The sequence below is a fragment of the Larus michahellis genome, chromosome 5 (genome assembly GCF_964199755.1).
Source record: "Larus michahellis chromosome 5, bLarMic1.1, whole genome shotgun sequence".
In the NCBI taxonomy this organism is placed as follows: domain Eukaryota; kingdom Metazoa; phylum Chordata; class Aves; order Charadriiformes; family Laridae; genus Larus; species Larus michahellis.
Genome location: NC_133900.1, coordinates 82,305,011 through 82,326,617, shown reverse-complemented (window position 1 = coordinate 82,326,617; position 21,607 = coordinate 82,305,011). Strand labels below are relative to the sequence as shown.

Here is a 21,607-nt window from a genome sequence, read left to right as displayed (position 1 = left end):
AAGGCAGCAGACATGCAAAACTGCAGCAGGTTTTAAAGCTGTTGAGCTGCTTCAATAGAAATAAAATGGTTTCAATCACAACGATATATCATATGCACATCCTGATAGAACACTTAAATGTAATCATATTAGGATGTTACGTTTTTATGTGCTCTGTAACGGTGTGCATATGATGCATCATTGTGATTTAAAACATTTTAATCTTCATTTATTCTTTTATCTTCCTAGTCCTCTTTCTTAGTCCCATTTTCCTGATCTCAGTAATAAAAAAGCAGCTTCTGATACTCCATTTTCTTATTTGTTTGGAAGGCGATGTTTTGGCAAAAGGATGCAGGAGTTTTCAGATTTATAGGCCTGCTTGTTAAGGCGGCCTCTGCTTAATTAATGTAAAAACCGCGAGACTGGAGAGGACTCTCCCAACTCTCCCATTTTCACCTCCAGCCCATGTGAAGGACATACCAAACATCCATCTGCCATAAACAGGTGTGATGGGAGTTCTGTGAAGCTTAGAACCTAGATCTGTTCTCCCGGCTGCGGAGTTAAGCATCCCCTAATGTTTAACCAATATCTAGATAGTAAAAAAATAAAGAAATGTTAAAAGATTTGCTGTTAGTTAGGACTTCTTTCTTAACAAAATAGACAGTGTTATCCTACTGTTTTAAGTAGGTTTGAGCAAGTTGATGATATCATTCTATTTTCTCATTAACCATTTTATACTATTATTATACCAATTATGCCATATATTATATCATTATACATTTATTAAGCATTTATATTGTGTTTCCTATGATGATAATTTGGCTTCTTCAAGTAATAAGCCTATTCTGTTAAATCCTTACTTTGAGAGAAGCAAGGGGATAATCTAGAAACTCTTCAGGTTCCGAGAGAAGAAAGTTTGGCATAGACTGAGTTGCTAGTTAGTCAGACGCTTATAGAGTCTTCAATTTTGGTTTATTCGTGAAATGTACAGCACCAATTATAGCTGATATGTGCTGACAAGTGATATTTTTCACTTTACAGTTCTATCTAGTTAGATAATTTAAATAAATGGGTAAACGTACCCAATTCCTGGAGTGAGCTTGCCTACCTGCTGCTTTGCTTTGATTGTTCAGTTAATAAAAGTTTTAAATGTCATATCTATAAGAGGCCTGACATAAAATCCTCCGGCTAAGGAACAGTTTTATCACGAATTTTTTGGTAGTGAGAAGAGAAGATACTCAGGCCTTACTCGTAGTCTTTTTCCAAAATACTTGTTAAGAAATTATATTTGAGAGTGACCTGACGGGATAACGATGAGTGCCCCGAGGAGCTCGGTGCAGTCTCTGGGTGTAGGTTTTATTTCTTTTATTTTCCCCTCCTTATATAATCACTATGTTTCTACAAATCTCTCATCCAACTGCCTGCCCTGGCCTTTTATTGTGGACGTTTTTCTACACATCTCTTAAAAACAAAACAAAACAAAACAACAAAAGAAGAGGTGTGTATTTGTTCACTTCTTATGTGACAAGACCCTTGCTCTCTCGAGTCCCTCTCTCAAGGGTCACTTCTTGGCCATCTGCTCCTTCCTATATACCATGGCTAACCTATGCTGCCAAGTGACAGTTATGTGCTCGTGATTCTCGGCTGTACGTATTTCTCGACACCTTTAATGACTCTTCCCTGTTCTCTTTGCCTGCTTGCGTTGACTTTCCCCTCTAAATACTTCGCATGGATGTGTTTCTCCTGGGGACAAATCAACTGTTCCGCCTCTGTAGTTGCTATTTAGACTTCCCGTGAATAACCCCGCTGTCACGTTTGATCCTGAACTTCTCAACTGATACCTTTACCTCTACCTGCAAATCTCATTTGCTACTTATAACATTGGCGTTTTTTTAGCACCTTGTGGTCTGAACTTCCTCTCTTGACAGTTTCGCTTCTCTCTATTCTTTCTTTGTCTCCGTATTTGCTGCGTGTGAAAGAAGCATTTGTACTTTTTGTGAGTGTCCTATAACTTGGCCGGCTTCCGATTAATTTCAGGGATCAATATGAAACCATTCTCTCTTACTCAAAATGTAAATACGCCCTCTCATATCTTTTGCTTTCAGTGTTTTCCTTTTGTTTTAGCACAGATCTTAGTTGCGCAAGTCGAGCGCATTTTAATAGGAGCTTGTGTGTCATATATACCGCTTCAAGATAATTTTTAGTCTGTTTTCTTCCGGCTACTATATCATGTTACTTGAGTGTATAATTTTCTTAAAACTTTAAAATTATGTTGTTTGGGGTTGTTTTCTTTTCATTTTTTTAGGTTTCGAAGTGTGAGTACACATACTGTGATTCACACATGATATTGTTGGATACGGTCCTTCAGTTTTTGGAGAACAACGAAACCCAAACTCCCTCTGCTGTGGTTGCTATTTAGGGTATTTCTGCATTACCAAGTCCAATGCTGAGGTCCTTGGCTTGTTGACTGGTTTAGGCTAGGTCTTGTGTAGAAGACTGGCGGTTCTAGAGGTCAGTCTAGCGGTTCAGAATATAGCGCGCATTACGTACTCCTTCTGCATTAATCGGTATAAAGCTTGGATCCACTTTGGGCAGGATGCAACCGTCCTTTATCATCCTTTTCCATATGAGCACTTCTGAAGCTGTTGAGGTTGTGCTGGAACAGCCGTGTTAGATTTGCGCGCGTGCCGCTCGCTGGACAGCCTGGAAAGACTGCTCTGATGGTTAGTGCTGTGACTACTCACAGTTAAGGCTGCAGCTGATTTTGGTTTGACTTCAAATCAATGTTTTCTTCGCCTGTTTTCACCCCTGAAGTTTCTTTGCTCAAAATGATCTCTGAATTACTGTTATAGATATCTTCCAGGCCCACAATAAAAACTGAACATTTTGTAATCCACTTTCATTTTTTCCAGTATCAAAGGAAACTATTCAAGATCTAGTCTACAAACTCCTCATTACTGCTCTCTGTACTGATTCCTATCCCTTTCAGTGTCTTCTCTGATTTAAAATTCATTCCCAGCTTGCCTTTGCATTCAAAGAGTCAGTCTGCTTGACCAAGAGGTTCTCCGTTCTTACGTATTTACACAGGATTACTGAGAGCTAGAACTAGTGCTGCTTGTGAAAACAAGCCTGTGCCTCTGTGCAGTGCAGTGGAAGCTGGAAGCTTTCACCACGAGCACCAGCCGGTCGGACAAGCAAGGTGCAAGAGGTGAGCCCCTGGCCCAGGTTGCCCAGAGAAGCTGTGGCTGCCCCATCCCTGGAGGGGTTCAAGGCCAGGCTGGACGGGGCTTGGAGCAACCTGGGCTGGTGGGAGGTGTCCCTGCCCAGGGCAGGGGGTGGCACTGGATGGTCGTTAAGGTCCCTTCCAACTCAAACCATTCTATGAGACAAGGGAACAACTCAAAGCCGTGGTGCTGGGTGATACCAGCTGAAGGGCAGCAACAGCTCTAGCCCTGAACTCGAGTCTTATCTCTGCTGACAGCGTATCACATCTGTAGAGCTGATCTAATGCTCCAGACATGCAGTAGTTCCTACCGTCAGATTCCAGCCAAAGAAAGTGTGGGGTTTTTTTTCTAAATGTCAGGTGTTAAAGCATTTTGGAGTTTTTTGAATGCGGGCAAATTGTTCATTAGCGTGTTGTTACTGGCTACAGCTGCCGAACTTGAAAAGAGGTGATCAGTTATGCAAAGGTCACAGCGTATTTGGAGGCTTGTGTTTGTTTCAGTCAAAATGTTTTAACCTCAAATGTGAACTAAGGAAAATCAGCTCCTACCAAACTGGTTTTCACACGTCGTGACAAATTCAGTTAGACTTCACTGACTGACCAGAGAGTAGCTCTGAAAGGTATTGCGTTTTGAAGTTAATTCAATCCAAACCTTTACAAAAGGTTAGCAAATTTTCAAATACAAGGGGCAAATTTTCCTCAGAAGCCTTTTAGAGACCTTTAGGTCTCCTATTTTGTTTGCAAGTTTAAAATTTCCTTATTTGTTGAAATATTCTTCTACTTTAATGTTTTGTCTACCATATACAGTATTTTAAAATTTTAAGAGTATGCAGAGTTCTGAAGGTTTTGGGGTTTTTTTCCCCAGATGTAATTTAGTATCTCCTTAGTAGCCACGGTGCGGGCAAGTAATTATTAGGAGAAATTATTGTTGGGATTAGTCTCCCAACTTGCAGAATGAATGTTCTCCTTTTAAACAGAAAAGTAATTGAAGTGGCTTTAACGAGAAATTCTGCAAGGCTCTGCCAAGAATTCTTTAACATTTAGATATAAAGGCAAGAGTCATAAGGCATCCTTAAGATGGGATAGGAGTCAGGGATCAAAAATTTATGGCATAATATGAGTATGAAATTGTGATACTTCTGTCAGCATAGGCATATAGTTATTCTTTTCATTAGGCTTACTTATAATAGGGACTTCTAGTAGAAATAAAATTTTAGGTTTAACTTATGACTAAGTTTAGATTAGTTTCTTATTGTAATATGGAATATTGTTTCATGTATGTTGAATTTACATTTTGGGGTAAGGGGAAAAACTATTCACTTCGTTCTTACTGTTTGTCTGGAATGGGACGTTGTACTTGTGGCTGCTGGTCTAGAGGAAGTAGGTGGTGATTAGCTGAGTGCTGCCCTTATTCTGATGTGAAAATTGATTTCTGTTGCTCAGTGACAGCCCTTTATTGTTTCTGAACTAGTTTTTTTTTTCCTCTGTTGCTGAGTTTCTGGTTTGCCCTCGTGGAAGCACAGTATATTGCTCCTAGAACTTGTCTTATTTTTCTCTCTGAATTTATCAATAATACTCACACAAATGCCATGAATACTGTTAAAGTTACTCATTTAATTTTATAAACTCATTAATAATATGCACTGGAGAATAAAATGCATTCAGAGGTTCAATCTGAGTGATTCTTTCATAGCTTTAAAATATGAACAGTAAGGTCTAGCTATTTTTTTTTTTTTTTTTTTAGTGTTGTCATGGTTTTTCTGGGCTGGCCACTAAACTAGGTTTCTAGTTGGGCCACTAAACTAGACAGATTTCTAAGCACTGTAGCTTATTTGAACATCTCAGGAATGTCCTTCTATATGTGGCTGTGTCATTTATTTTTTTTGAAGTGGGGTTGTTTTTTTTTTTTAGCAAAAAGTTAGTTCTGATTTGGTATTCACTATTTCAAAACAGGTGGTGTAGACTTGTGAAAAGGGGATGGCTGTTACGTACTTTTATTCTTGTAACCGTGTCTTTGCAGTACGTCCGATGTGGAGAGTTGTCATATCAGGTACGAAACTCACAGGTGTGTAACCGCGGTGGCAGCTGATGAACTCTTCAGCTACCGGTGTGGAAGGCAATTTGGCAGGCACTAAATTTGTTGAATCCAGGTATGCATTTCTGATACCAGAGGCAGTCACAAGATGCACTGTGTTGTTCAAAACTCCATACGGTGCCAGCTCTTTTACAGTGTGTGGCTTCATCATTGAAACCTGGGGAAAGCTTCTGGGAAATTCCAGGCAAAGTGTCATTTCCAGGACATTGATTATAGCAGCAGGGATGATGCAGTATGTCTAGTTTGTATTGTAGTTGGAGCTTTTATGTTCAGGCAACACTGGACGCTGGAGCTTTAAGATGCTGCTACGGCTGTCACAGACATGTATCTGCTGGCCCACTTGCAGAGCAATCTGCTGCTGGTGGTGAACAAGCGTAAGCAGGGACTAGGCTTTTTTATCTCCTATGAGGTATGATATTAAGAGTTTGGGTTTAGAGTTGATGTTTCTAGTTTGCTGTCACTTCTAGAGCCATTCCAAAAGTACTATTTGGCAGAAAATTCAGTTTCAGACTTGGTGCATCCCAGTCAGTTCAGGGTTTAAGGACGCGCAGGGCCATTTTCACATATGTCTGCGCCAACCCCATTTGATAAGGGAAAACACATATGCTTTGGCCATTAGCAGGAGGGGGCTTTTCCATGGGAAACTAGAAACTTACTGGGAAACAACACTCTGGTCTGTGTCTGCTGGAAGGTCAGCAGGTACATACATAAGACCATAAGGAAAGTTCTCACTTCTTGTTGTCAGTGTGCCTGTGTGATCGTACGTGCACAGGAGCTCACTCATATTTTATAAAGGTATTCATTTCTGGTGGGGAACAATTAGCCCTCTGTTAAGTAAAAGTGATATTTTTCATCTCCAGAGCGGCGCTTTTCTCTGCGGTAAAGAATATCCTTGGCCCATTGTCACTGTCCTGCACAAGGACGGTCGGGTTGAGAGACCAGCAGGTTTGGGGGAGGAAGACTTGTCTGTCTCTTTTTCACTCCCTTTTTCCTCTACGTCCCTTTGACCTCTCTCCTGCTTATCACTTGCTTCCATTTCTCATCATGAAATGACGATCAAGAGTCTCGTCTGCCAGTATGGTGGGAAGAAAACTGCAAAGCCTACGTGAAGGGCAGAGGCAAGCTGACCGAGGTACTGCCTAGCCATAACCTGCAGACATGAAGAAGCAAACCCAAGACAGTTCTTTGCTCTCCTTGTTCTTCATTCTTGCCCTTTCCCTGAGGCAGCTGCTCTGACAGTTGAGGTAGCACATCGTACACACCAAGGTAACCCCCTCTTACTGTGGGACTTGGATTTGGTGGTGGATACTCAGCTCCCCTGGCTGCTTGTGTTGCTCATACGTGGTGCCTGGTCTGTCCCTCAGGGCACGTTCTCCCTCCTCCTGGCTTGTAGGTGGCAGGGTGGCAAGTATCAAGTTTTGGTACTTGCCAGCACTTTGTCATTAAAAGTGTAAGCGGTCTTCTCAGCTCTGGAGTAGCCACTGTTGTCCTTCACTTTCTACTACATGGCCAAGAGATTTTCCCGCAGCTAGCAGCTGTGCGCGTTGCCTGTGTTTCCGTCTGCTGGAAGGTGCTGTCGTGAACGGTATCGCTGTGGAAGTGTCCAGCAGCTGCGCCCTGAACAATGCTCAGGGTTTGGCAGGTGTTACTCGGATGCTCTTAGCTAAAGACACTGCAGTGTTTTTCATTCGCAAAATTAAAAGTGCTAAATGGCTGTGACAGGGGGCTGAAGGGCTGATATCCACATCTGGGATCTGCAGCTACGCGAGAGGGATAAGCCTTCTCCAGCCTGGACAGGACGGTACTACCAGAGGATGCCAGTAATCCTACTGTTCTTCATGCCTTCTTGTGCCCAAGATCAACAACTATCAAACACTTTGTGTTGGTATGGAGAAGACGTTTTCAAAATCTAATATTTTCCTGGAAGGCATAGAACTTTAATAAAGAGAAAGGAGCTTGGATGATATTTTCTTTTTCATAGTCATGCTATTAGTTGTCAGTGAGTGGGTTTTGCTTTTCTTGGCGGTCCCATGCCACCGTACTTGGTGTAAGTCTTCATGCAAGAGACTCACGCAGACTCTTCAGCAAGCTTCATACAGAATATAAATGTGGGAGATATTTCTAGGGATGTAAACTTATTTATCAATAAAGGGCAGCAAAATATTCTTATTAAACTAAGGGAGGAATCCGTAAGCTTGGGAAATCTTATGTGCAGTGTCTTTCACCTAGCCTGTCTGTGCATTCTTTGCCTATAAGGCTGCTGTAACGGAAGTATTTTGCTAGATTGTTCATACAAAATAGACATCTCTGAAGAAACGTTGCTTCAGATGTGTGTTCTTCTGAATATTCATGAAATGAAGAAACTAGAACTGGCATTTTCATGCTGGTAAAATTCTACTTGGCTCCTCAAATCGAAGAATTAGTCTTTTCAAAGGGACAGAACACATACGTATTACTCTTAAACCGTAGTCTTCCGTTAGTCCGTTTCCATCGCATTTCAGCTTGAAACATATTTGTGCAGAGATAATGAGATAGACCAGGACTCTGTCCTTTGCTTATCTTGTACTGAATTTCTCTTGTAAGCTTATAGATTTAGTTTTAAAAGCTCTCTCCAAAGTTCAAGATGCACTTTGCAGAGTATTGTTAAATAGATTAAATCCCAATGCAAATAGATTTTGTTGAATTGTGTTTGATTTTTTTTTTATATATATATATGTGAAATTTCTCTATTAGTAGTAAAAATAATACAATAGTGGAAAAAATATTTGCAGCAAGGGTAGATGGGGAGATAGGAGGAACCTGAGCAGAAAGTTAATCTTGCTGCAAACAGATAATTCTCAACACGGTGTTTTCTGCCTTAGAAGTAGGAATTACTACAGTGAATTCATCAAAATATCTTAATTAGAGCTATGGTTATGATTGTCTCTTTAAAGCTAGGCATTGATAAGATCCAGCACTTAGAAATTGAATTTTTTTTTTTATTCTTACACCATTCTCAAAATTAAGATTGATTTGATCTGCCAGCGTGTGACCTTTACAAATCACAACACTACTTTATCATTTGATCCTTTTTCTGAAGAAAAACTACTTAGATCACACAGCTACCATCTATTATTATCTTGGAATCAATACATTCCTTCTAAAATTCTCTACTTTCTGGAAGTTGCTGTAAATAAAAATGTATAATATGGAAGTGATTTCTTTAGGACAATTGTTGTGAACGTAAGATTTGATAAATACACAACATTTGAAACAAAATGCAATTAGATTTGAAGAGTGTGATATTATGAAGAAGTTATAAGCAGTAGATTTTATTTTGGAAGTATGGAGATGGAAGTATTTTTTCATTGGTTACGATAGTTATTTTTATTCTGTATGTCTCACATAATGAGCAGCACACAATTGTAAACCAGCAACATTGCCTGTTAGATAGAAATGCTTTTCAAGCTAAACAAAATACTTTCTGCATGTGAAAAATCTTCACTTACCTATGTTTTAAAATTTTTTTCCCAGTTATTTCCTGAGTCTTCATTGCTTTATTTTGACTTCGACCAGTAAAAATAGTGTTTTGTTACTGCTATTAATAGTGTTAGTATAATGTGTTATACCATAGCAACTTACATTTTTGGAGCCTATCTTGCAAATGTCTCCTTTCTCGTGTTCGTTTTCCTTCTGTAAAAAAGTTCTTTTAGAAATCTGGAAGATCCAAGAGAGAGCTTTTACAGGCATTTGAGTATTCTCCACTACATCAATGGAGTATTTTATGTAACTTGTATGTGTGTGTATAGATGTACAAACCTTGCCTTTAACATTTCTTGACAACTGCTGCTATTCTTAAAAAATCTGAATTTGATCATTGCAATTCAATGAGCTACCGAGCTACTTCAGTGTCTTAAGACCTGCACCTCTTGTCCCTGATGCAGTTGGCTGACAGATGTCTCCAGGACATTGTTCTCAAATGTCATAAAATTGTTGGGTCAGTGGGCGGGAAAAACGAAAAGAAAAATCCTTCCATAGGATGAATTCGGACTTTCCCATTTGTTGGTCTCTGTGCTTGTGCTTTTATTGTATTTACATTCTTATGACTTCCTAATATTCTGAAACAGTTTTCAGTTTTGGAGGGGTTAGAAGACATCTGTAAAACTGGGGATGAAAAAAGTCCTGTGTCCTCTTGCAATTATCTTATCGCTCCTGTTTGTGATCCGTTTTTTTGCAAGGAGTACCAGTCTTGATGTGTATAGGGAGAAAGCAGATTTTTTGAAGGTAATATTATAATCTTGGAAGATCATCTGCTTATAAACATTGTAAAATATTTGCTGTTTTGCTGATCACAACATTTTGACTGAAGGAAGAAGAGGGCCATGTAGCCAGTCTTGTCTTCAACTCTGTTCTCAACAAGCTGGTAGAAAACCTTAAAAGTCACATTTTATGCCCAATATGACACACAGCCGCTACCTGTGGTGTTACTCGTTTCAGATTACGGTCAAAAATGGGATCATCCAGATCATTTGCCTTGCAGGGAAATTTTGGAGATCGCACACGGTCTCGTAAACTGAGCAAGCTTGTACATGGGAAGTAGTGAGGGATATTGAATTCAGCAGCTCTGTAAAACCCTTACACAAAAGACACCTTCGTAACGAGTCTGTTGCGTTCCGTGTCCGTAACGTATACCTGAAATCCTTCTCCTCTTTGCCCGAGTTAGATCCGATGGTTAGGAGTGAAACCTGAAGAGTACGTGGAGAGGGAAGAGAGGATGCTTGCAGCCCCTTTGCTGTAAGCTTGCCTTTGGGGTTGCAGCAAACCCTGACCTGCTATGGAGGGTGCGGGGGAAACCCTCCGCTTCCTCCAGCAACTGCTGCTGGCTCCTGCTGGGAGAAAAATCAGTGAAGAAGGTGTATAAATCGATATAAAGACTCCAAGACTGGGAGAGACAGGCTTATTTTGGCACATAAAGGTAAATTTTTATATATTTAAATAGTTTACATTTCCCAAGAGAGTGCTTCAAGCCATAGTTTACATGTTGTATCTTTTACCGAGGGTTGTGATTTGTGATTGTTTTCTCTGTTTGAAACACGGGTTTCAAAGCATTACGCACCAGTGGAGCTTCACTGACAAGTATTTTTTACGCTAAATAAGCTTGCTATTATGTGTTTTTTATGTAGTTGTTTGTAATACAACTCCTAAAAAAGGGAAAATTTGTCATAAATCTTAATCTGTGTTGTCAACTAGGTTTGCTCTGTTGCCGTGAAAAACTGTATTTGGAAAACTCTTGAGAGGCACCATAGGAACCTGAACAGCTAGATATGAAAATATTAGGGGCTTTGTATTATGTGCTTTGGACAGTTTCATACAATTCTGTTCAAGAATATTTTTTTTTTTTATATAGAATGCACAGCTGCATGTGGATTGTAAATGATTATGGGAGGCAATTAAATAGCCATGAAAGAAACAGCCAGGGTAATTATAGATAGTTTTCATACAGTATGTTACAAACAATCGTTTTGGTTTTTTTTTTCATACTCATCGCGAATTCTGAGATTCTGACTAATCACTCTAAGGTGAGTTGTCAAAGCTTATTTAAAATTGGAATACCGGAATGTAAATCATTCAGCACGCAAGACAATTTTTTCACCGCGATAGGCTAACTCATATGCATAAGTGTGTGACCTTGAAAATTGTATGTGTAATTTTGTTCCAGACAGTAGACTCCTCACTGTAGTAAGATTAAGCATATATGTGATAGCAGGTTTAGCAGCGTATGGCTGCGTACGCGTTCCAAAAATCCATTTGTTACCTTTTTTTTTTATTTAATGCCTATTTTCCTCTGAGCCTGGACCATAGTGCCCTCTTCCTCCCTCCTCCCCCCTCCAATAAAAATTAATGAGCAATGTTTTTTACTGCTACGAATAAGCTTTAATGATCTTAGCAAAAAGTGACAAGCAATTAATTTGTTGAAGTTCTTCCATTTTTCAGCACACAATTCAAAGTGCGAACAGATTAGGCAGAGACAATGGGAATCTGACAAATAACAACTTAAATACAAATATTTATTTAAGATTTCGTGTTGACAATGCATTCACTGAACTTACAAACTTTAAAACAATTAACGATGCAAATCTTTCATGTAGGTGTCTTCCATCATTCATCACTATTTTCAGATTACTTCAAAACTTAGGAGTGATGCTTTACTTGGTTTGACTTGTTACTGACAGTTTTGCATATTTCCTAGGTGTTTCTTTCAAAAATGCCACACTTGAGATGTAAAAAACCTAAAAACTCTATTAAAATTGGTAGTGTCTCACATTAATACTTCTATTATATGTGCTGGCTGTGTTTTAGAAAGATTTAGAATTGAATTAGAAATAGAAATTAGAAATATTTAATTGATTTTTTTCTTACTACAATTTACATTGGTGCTTGTTGGCATGAGGGATATAACACCATAAATGAATTGCATACGACAGTCATTATACCAACTGGTATTTCTTGTTTACAGCTGAAGATAAATTCTTAGCTCCTCATTTTCATTTGCCTTCCTTTTTCAATATGGTACGTTGGGAAGATTACTGGTGGCAAGCAAGTCCCGCCAAAAAATTCATGTTCATGCGCACTGGTTATCGCTGTTCATCGCAGCAGCACAGAAGGACAGGGCTTTGAGCTGGACAGTAAAACCTGCTGGTAGAAATTTTATTTAAATTTATTGCATTGAATGAAATGCTTTGTCTGCTTTGCTGGTCAGATTCCTTCCATACTTCACCAGTAGAAGTGGGAGAAACCCAAACTTTGACTCTGTTCCCAACAAGGAAAATCACCAAAAGTTGTACAGAGCACAGTGATGTTGGTTGTTACTGGCTTGAGACAAAATATTGGGATAAAGGAGTTAATTACTTCAATTTCTTAGTTAAAAGTCTTGTTCTAAATGGGAGCTGCTGTGCCTATTGATCTGTTGAACATCGTCTATATTGCATTTACCTTATTCTTTATTGTCTTTTGTCTGTAAAAGCTAAATAGCTGCGGCAAGTTGCTGAACCTGTATGCCTCCTGTATGCTGGTCTGTCCTACTCTGCCATGGCCTGTAGGGAGGTCTTTTGTCCTGAAGAGGCAGGCTGGCTTGTAAGACTTCAGTGTTTGTTTCGGATGAGAGGAAACGGCCTCAAGTTGTGCCGGGGGAGGTTTAGATTGGATATCAGGAAAAATTTCTTTCCCAAAAGGGTTGCCGAGCATTGGAACAGGCTGCCCAGGGAAGTGGTGGAGTCGCCATGCCTGGAGGGATTTAAAAGACACGTAGATGTGGTGCTGAGGGCCATGGGTTAGTGGTTACTTGGCAGTGTTAGGGTAATGGTTGGAGTCAATGGTCTTAAAGGTCTTTTCCAATCTAAAGGATTCTGTGGGTTGCGTGGCTAAGGAGAGCCTGCAGCTGCCTTTTGTGGACTGCAGCTTGTATTATTGCCATCGCTAAGTGCAGTAGCCGCTCTGTTAATTGGTAGGAGGGTAGCCTTACAGTCACCTATCTGAAGAGCTCCCGGTGTTCTCCCTCTCTGTCAAATACACAGGCAGCATACCTGCCTGAATTTTTAAAAAATAAAAATTAATATTCCTTTTCTTAAGCTTGTAAAAATTGATGTAACGTTTAGAATGTGTATCTAGTATATGTAAATTCTACCATAGAAACACATGCTTGAATCACTCCCTTTACCAGACACCTAAGAATATCTTGTTACCCTACAATTGTGCAAAGGAGCCCACACATTTATTAGAATCCTGTACTACCTGACATAACCCAGACTTACACATGGTATTAATGTAATTGTTTTTAGAGATACAGAGAGAGTCATACAACATGACCAAGAACTTCAAATGCACTGATTACTCAGTGTTACACAGGACGTTTGCAATGGGAGGTTGCAGACGTGCAGCATTTGGGAGTTGGGAAGTTTATAACCACTTTTGGCTCTTCATGCAGCATGCTTCTGACAGTCTGTGTAGAATTGAGATGTTTAGGGAACTTTTAAATTAGAAACAGAGGCTTTGTCCTGTTCTCAGAATGATAAATATCTAGTTCTGGTTTTTTTCTCAAGAAAATATTAGACCAAAATTTATAGCAGGTGAGTAAATGCACACTGTTTTTTGTTGTGTGGTTTGTTGGGTTTTTTGGTTTTTTTTTTTTGATTGTTTGTTTTGTTTTGTTTATTTTTTGTTAAATTGTTCATTATTAGCCATGTTTGGGGAGGTGCGTGGGGAGGTGGTTCTGAGTGAAGGATGCTTGGGAGAAAGTTTACCCTCCTCAGGATGGAGCGCTCGTGTTCTTTCTGCTGAAGTCTGACAGAGGACTTCATTGATCTCTATAATAAAGACATTGAAAACTCCTTTGGGAGACCAAATTTGACATTTTGTGATATATCTAAAGTTATTTGGCAAGAAGGAAGGAAATGGGGAAAAGATGTCAGGTAACAAACCCCTCAACCTGCTAGACCTTATTTAAACACTAGGAATTGGGGAGGGGGGTGGTTTGTTCCCTGCGTAGAGGGTTTGGGGTTTGGTTTTTTAATGTTTTTTTTTTTTTATTTGAGAGGGGAAGGATCGTAATCTTTCATTCTCCCTTAGGTGGTTATCTTCCTTGACCATCAAGTTGATTTCAGCCAGAGGAAGAAAAGAATGAAATAGATGGGTAGAAATACTTAGATGCTATGCTCTGCTGTATTAACTGGCAGATTTTTTTTTTTTTTTTAGTATCAAAGAATACTCTAGCTTTCTTCATGGTTAGACACAAACTCGTGGTTCAGTTCAGCAGCCTTCAATTGGGTGTGTGTTAGAGTTCAATGAAATTCAAGTTAAAATTTGGAAAATGAAGCGTTTGCTGTAATACAGATCCTTCACATATGTATTTAAAACAAGCTTTCTTGGCCTAAAAAAAGGTTATAATTTCAGTGAAGGGAGGAGAAGATTCAAGTAAACAGAAATTAATCCCTTAAATACTATATTGCCTAAATCTGTCTTGCTCCGACAGATACCACTTTCAAATAAACCTGCATATTTTCTGTTGTTGCAAAAAAATGCAGGCTCTATAATCTTATCACTTTATTATTTCAAATAAACCTGTATGTGTATATATTGACAGCCTTACGCTTTTTAATCACGAGATGAAAGAGAAAGTGGCAGTGAATTTACAGTCTTTTCAAAAAGGCCTGAAGGGGAGTATTCTCAAGTGTTAGTCTTTGGAAAACAGGTGATTATAGTGCTCATCTTTATTTTTAATAAATGTTTTTCAAGTACCACTGTTTCTGTGCATCAGTGCCAGATTGCCTGGTTACAATATGTATGCTGACATCTGTCTATTTTATAATTAAACACAGGCCTACTGTACATCAAGTATCTGAAATAACTACACAAACATGAGTGCTGGTACTGCGTGTATAACCGCTGAAACTTGTCATTCCTTTGTGCTCCTATTATTTTTGTACTCTAAGCTAAACAGACTAACTGCTGCTAAGAAGCTGTCAGGGGATGCATGTCAAACACTAGGTGTATCATGCGATCGGACCAGTGCTGGGATGGAAAAGTCAGTGGTTGGAAGGAGAAAAAAAGTGACCTTTTTCTCTCAACGTTGTCTTTACACTGAAAGGAACAGATGAGATTCTGAATTATTCACGGTGCTGAAAGCTTCTAATCGTTAGCGACGGTGGCAGCAGCAGAGTATAGAGACAGGAGTTTGGGGTTTTTTTGTGCGAAAATGCCTGATTTTGAAGCTCATCAAAGGATACATTTCACAAAACTGTCTCTGGGAATTTGGGTGGTTTAAGGTCTGTGGGAGAGAGGGCAGATTCTTCCAAAGGATCATGAAATAGAATATTTTCCCCTTACCTTCATAAGGATCTGTGTTGGAATAAAGGTTAATATTAATCACAGGTCTTATTCAGTAACGGAACAAAGAAGCTCCATGAAAAAGGGTTCGCTGTTTCAGCAAGTAATCTTTGTGAGTCAATTACAGTGATAGTAGTAAAGCAGATCTTTTAACCCATAATATAATTACTAGATATATAAATTACCTATCCAGCTAAACAAATAAACCAATTCCCATAGTAGTAAAAGGTACTTCGAACAAAGATAGGCAATAAGATTGTTTTGGTTATAACTGATATGTGGTGGAAGGTAAGGCTTCTCTTGATGTCGTGTAGAGTTTTGCTTACTTAAAATACAGAGTGTTTATAGTTTCCTTGAAGTAGTTAGCTGTTAATGATGTGATGTTTAAAATTCTTTCGTTTCAGTAGGTCAGATTTAATACTATATTTTCCAAAGTTTCTTCTCCTTTTTTTTTTTTTTTATTCTGAAAACTATTGATGCTTATTACGGATATGGAAAGTGAGCACTTGGATGCAGCGTGCAATAATTATGCTGTGATTTAGCATGCATGTCATTAGTGTCCTATGATGAACACTCGTTAGTCAGAGGCTATTGCCGAAGTGAGAGCTGGTGTGGCAGCACCCATTATTATCGTTACTCTCTACTACACGTTCCTGAAGACAAAGGTTTTGCGTACAGAGAGAGTAAGGAAAAAGCAGTGGAAAGTGGCAGGAGAACTAATGATCTGTAGCTCTCAGGACCCCCAGTTTTTTAAAAATCTTCCAAAGCTTTTACAGTTCTCCGTTTGCTTTTAAAAGCTGTTCCTTGTGGCTGGGAAGATGCGCTTTATTGATACGCTCCAAATCTTCTTAAGATAAAAGGGCACATGCCATAGATAAAGAACTAAGAATTTCCTAGTAGTCCGGTTAATGTTTTAGCAGTCTGATAGCCAACAGAATGTAGAAAAGCCTCTTCAGTAATACATTTAAAACTGTTAAACAAAAACTTCCGAGTGCCTACCCCACTTTGGTGTTCCGCAGGGTTGTGAGGGGGAACAAAATGGTGGCCGCGTGTGTGGAGGGGTGTTTCCAGGCGGTCCCCAGCATTCCCTGCCCTCCGCCCCAGGCAGCACAATGTTCACAGTGGGGCTGGCTTCCTTCTTGATCTTGGCCCCACCTGGGGCTGTTTTTATATGTTTTATTGTAGCCTGTGGGGCGTCAGACGTTCCCCACAATGTTTTCAGGGACAGGCCGTGCTCGATCACCTCAGGTCAAGACAACCCCAGTCAGCTCCCGAGACCCTGTGCTGCCAGGTCAGCGCAAAGCCTCTGGCCTTTCACTAGCGTTGGCAAGAATCATATTTATTGGGCTACTTCGTATATAGAAATATAATTAGATTAAAGCTTTCTGAAGTCATCAGCATCTGGCTCATATTTCCTCTCAGAGAGAACCATGTCGGTCAACACTACCAAATGCACTCAAACAGGCTGACTGAAGTAATCGCTGCAGGTCAGAAACTTCTTATTTAAACCTGGCTAAAAAAGATTTTTATTTCTTTTTTTTTTTTTTTTTTTTTAATGACAAAACAAAGTAGATACAAGTAATAAGCTAATGCTGACTAAGGAGAAAAGGTAGTCTCCTCGTTTTCTGCAAGCCCTATCCATCTCTTCCTTGTGGCTCTTCTGGCTTCGTGTCTCCCCTGCGGCCACACCACGGCCCAGCCTCAGCAGGAGAAGCGTGGGATGGTCCTCTCCATGTTCCTTCAGGCCCACTGGGTGGTGGAGCGCTGGAGGACTGGTTCGCTCCTCTTAGATGGCTGTTCAAACCCCCAGGGGCTTCTGCTAAAGGGGAGAGGAGGGAAGGGAACGCTGTTATCGTCGCTATTTCCCCTCATTTAAAAAAAAAAAAACAAAAAGAAAACAACAAGAAAAGCTGTTCTGTGTGATTTATTTTCTTTTTAAATAAGTTTTACACTGAATTTCTTGTAAGCATCTGCCAAATCCTGTTGGCTTCCTCTTCAGTCAATGGGGAGAACATAGACTCCCCCAAAAGACTCCCAAGTCTTTTTTTTTTTTTTTTTTTTTTTTCCTGTTGTTGCCCAAAACCACAGGCTCTGTAATTTTATCACGGGGATTCTGGCAAACAGTACTTTGTGAATCTGAATTATGTCTCATTTGACGAAGCCAACCTGCTTCATGATTTCATGGATAAGGCGTTCAGAAATCGGGACTGACAGATTGAATTCTAAGAAAACTGTGTTGTGTCCTACCACGAGCGTGATGCACACTGAACCGGAGGGCTTAAGCTTTTAGGACTGACATCCCAGTGAGGTAAGATACCACTTCATTAGTTCTTTAAGTTGTTGCTGTTACTGAATCACTGTGACACAATCTCTAATTTAACAATTCTGCAGGACAGTCAGCACCTTTTAAACCAGAGTCACGTACCAGCCAGTAGTGTTTTTGTTGTTGTTGCCATGTTGCTGTGAAAGGTAACTAAATGCTTTAAACAGGAGCTAGTAGATTCAGCCTCACAGCAATGTGTTTGACTTGCTGATAGACAGAACTTTTCCTCTTTTGAGGCAGCAGCTCCTGATAAATTTGGCATTTCTGCCAAAAGCTACTAATTTCTCCTTTAGGTACACAGGAACACAGCCCTATGGGGATAACAGGTAAGACAATACAGAGCAATACATAGTTATTACTAGCTAGAGATGCTGGTTTTGGTTCCATAGTAAATTTCATTTTAATTGAGTAAATAGATAAAAGGAATTTGGAGGCAATTACAGTTTTATGGTTTTCTAGCTTCAAAACCAGCGTAGAATTTATCTCCACGATGGCATTTTGCACATCTGACTAATTGCTGTGTCACGTAAATTTAAAAATTTTCAGCCATGTCTATTTGGATAGGGGAGATTCCCACTTTTCTTTTTGAGGGGAGGGGGAAGAGAGACTATTTAAAAACTGAACTTACATAGTTCTAAGAACATTCCTGCCTTGCTCCTTCCTCCAGTACTTCCTAGTTATCTTTGTTTGGTCACTTTTACCATAAAGAATCCATTATTGTGAAGAGACAAATTATCAGCATTAAAGTGTTTTGGAATATAAAATTGCTGAAGGTAGTCAAATTAGTAACTTAAATTTCCCAACCTGGCTTATCTTAAGTTAGCTACGTAGTGGGTTTTGTTATTTTTAGATTCAAAAGAAGATGACTTCTTATAATACTTTCCCCACAATATGTCCTTCATAGTTTTTTTATTTTTTTTTATATATTTGCATATATGTAACATTTATTTTACATGTATACGTATTTATATGCTCATGTACACATTTCACTATATTTGTAATGCTCAATTAAGCTTTTTAGGCATTAGGGAAGCAAGATCTGATGGTTCTGTGCCTAGTCAGGCCACAGAGCTATAAAACGTCTCCTCACCTTTGCAATCTCTCTCTCACCTGCTTTGCACTAGTCTCCATCACTGTTTCAAACTCTCTGTGCAAGTCTGTCTCTATTACAGCTCTGCTTGGTGTTTCTGGGCTTGTTGGGTTTGGGTTTTTTTTTGTTTGCACTACTTGCTGTCTGTGTGTGAGAATTTTTAATTCTCTCACAAATAAATATTAATATATATTGCATATGCTTAAATTCAGGTAAATGGAGATCCTAACTAATGTAAAGGAATATTAAGATTTCCTTTATCCTTCCTGTTCCCCCATATGAAAGATAAACTCCCCAAATACTGGTGTATATCCTATGTTAAATACTTTTCTTTCTGACACCTGCTTCTCGGAAACCCCAATTAACTTAGACACACACAAATTGTATCACTAATCCTCCCCGACAGCTCCGTGCAGCACAACAAAGCAGTCTGTGCGTGAATTGGAGGTGTGGAGTCGCCCATTCGTTGTTCCCAGCTGAATGAGACCCCCCCAGAAGATGAGTATGTCCGGAGATGATGATAGCCGAGTGGTGTGAACCCCTTCAATCGCCCTGCTGGGTGTGCTTATCCTTTCACCTGGATGCGTTAAGAGCCTATGATATTCATCAGACCGGCTCCAGTCTCAGGGCTTATCTACATCAGTGGTTTTAAAAGTGCACTCTTCTGCCAGCATCGCTGCATCTGCACATTAAATTTTGCTAGCTTAAGCTATGGCTTGTAGTAAATTCAACTATGTTGGCCAACCTTTTCAGTGCAGACTGGATCTGTCAGTACTGTACGTTTTGAGTGTGCTCCTCGGCTGTGTAAATACAGAGACAAGATTTTGATGCCGCCAAGCTCAGGTGCAGGTACCGGGTGTTTTCTCCCTTTTCTGATGCCTGCATTTCTTCAGTCCTAGCCCACCCATCAGCAGTAGGAGAGAAAGATCAGAATTTTCCTAAAAGTTTAAATGCTTCTGAACGTAGCTAACGCAGTTGAGGGAACTTCTCGGATGTCCTACTATGCCACAGGGTCCTTCACTTTAGGATGGATGTGACCCTCTCTACTCCATTGTGTACATCAAGAAACTTTCCAGATCCTGCCTTCATCTTGTGAATGCATCTCGTACCCTCTTTCTGTTCCCACAAAAAAATACCTCAAGACAATTCAGGAAAAAGTTAATGCTTGGAAGAGCCTATAATGGTATGGCGTCTATGTCCTTAACTAGAGAGTAAGAAAATCACAAATAGTTTCGTATTAGGTATAAGGCCATGCAAATAATGAATTAGTGGTAGTTCCACTCTATGTTTTGTATTAAAACGGAATTAGAAATATTTGAAACAGGATGGAAATCAAACTGCCTGCTCATCCACCCAGGTAGTACGTATGGACTTGTCTGGGGCATCTTGACTGTCACTGTGGGAAAGATTCTCTTCCTCCTTCTGCTGGTGCTTTCCTTGTCCTGTAAATGCTCCGAAGCCTGCAGTGTTCCTGGCTTTGTCTTGCACCTGTGCTTGCTAAACTTACTTGGTAAGAAATACAATTACCCACAGTTTAGTTCTGGTCTAACTGAACCGTGGCGCTTCTCTACAAACTCATATTAAATCAAAAAGGATTTCGTTGATAATTGTTAAATATTTTCATTATTCAGTTACAGTTAATTGCCCATGTGTTTCGTGTTTAACTTTCCATTTATTTTATTAAGAGACTTTTTTAAAGGAGAGAAGTTGCCCATCCTTTAAAGGTCACCTTGAGATTGGTTGCTGAAGTGAATTGTTGCTTTAGTTAGAAGGACTTTTAATCAATGATTGTACTAAGAAATTCTGAGTGTATCTTAAGTGGGGAATTGAAAGGTTTAAAGAAGCAACTTCCCTCCCCTCCCAAAGCATAATGTGAAGCTGCTCAACACTTAGTGTAGAAGCTTGTACTTTTTTTTTTTTTTCCTCTTGCAAAATTGGGATCTTCAGGCAATGAAGCATTCTTTACAAGTCGAGACTGGTTTCTCTCAGAGACATGAGCGCAGTGGACCGGGTGCCGGCATTGGGCTCTGCCAGCAGCAGCCCGGCTGCAACCCTGCAGTAGAAATTGGGCATGTGGAAGCACAGCTGGGTGCCTCACCTACAGGTAACACACACCAGCAAAAGAGGAGGTCGGTTTGAGGTAGTTCGTTGGGTACTTCCCCAGCTTTGCATTTATTAAAGGTTAATTGTTTGTTCTTTAACTAAACAGAGAGGATTTTGGCTGTTAGCCAGCTAGGGCCATGCCAGAGCAGGCTGTGTGGACACTCTCAGAGAGAAACATGGTCCTTTGAACAAAATTGCTAAGTGGTGTGGGAAATCTTGTGTCTCACACAGTTAGCCAAAGGGACTTATTTTAAAATGCATTATTCTTTTGTTTGCCCTAATCAAAGTCTTAGTTCTGTTGAAATTGGAGACAAAACCTGGGAGGTAGGAGCGGAATGGGGTGATTATAGGAGAAAGAGTTTTTGTACGACCTTTAAGGTAAGGCTAAAAATGTGATGCTTTGAAAGGGATGGTTTGAAAGAGAGGTAGAACGGGGATTATGGCAAGGAAGTGAATCCAGCAGGGCAAACAACCTCCAGCCTTTCCTGTCTGCTGATGTTGGCTAGTACTGAAGAAGAGACAATTAGAGGTTGTGACAAGAAGATACAGCTTGTGCAGAGAGAGAAGCAGGAAACTGGGGAGTATATAGGGAGACATGACAGCTGATACAGTCTGAATAGATGGGATAGTTAAATACACTAGTAGGGATTGCTAATGTAAACTTAATCAAGTTACACAGTGCTTTACTGCATGTTGTGTAGGCATTAGCTAATAAATTTTCACTCCACGGTGTTAGGAGTGGTAAATGAATGTTGTGACAGGATGAGTATACAGCACTCCCCATGTTTCTGGGGGGATTTTCCATCATGTTTGGGACTTTTCTTGCTTGTGTCTGTGTGGTTTTGATTTGTTGCTGTTTTGAGAAGGAAAGTCAGGGCAGGGGGGCAAGGAGATAAGTTTGAACAAAACAGCGTTCTGAGCATTAAAAAAATT

General features: G+C 39.8%; 1 protein-coding gene across 17 annotated transcripts in view; it reads left to right on the top strand.

Annotated features, from left to right (window-relative positions):
• The window catches only part of TENM3 (teneurin transmembrane protein 3), a 486,507-nt gene that overhangs the window by 125,025 nt on the left and 339,875 nt on the right, over nt 1–21,607 (top strand). The gene's annotated exons all lie outside the window — the stretch shown is intronic.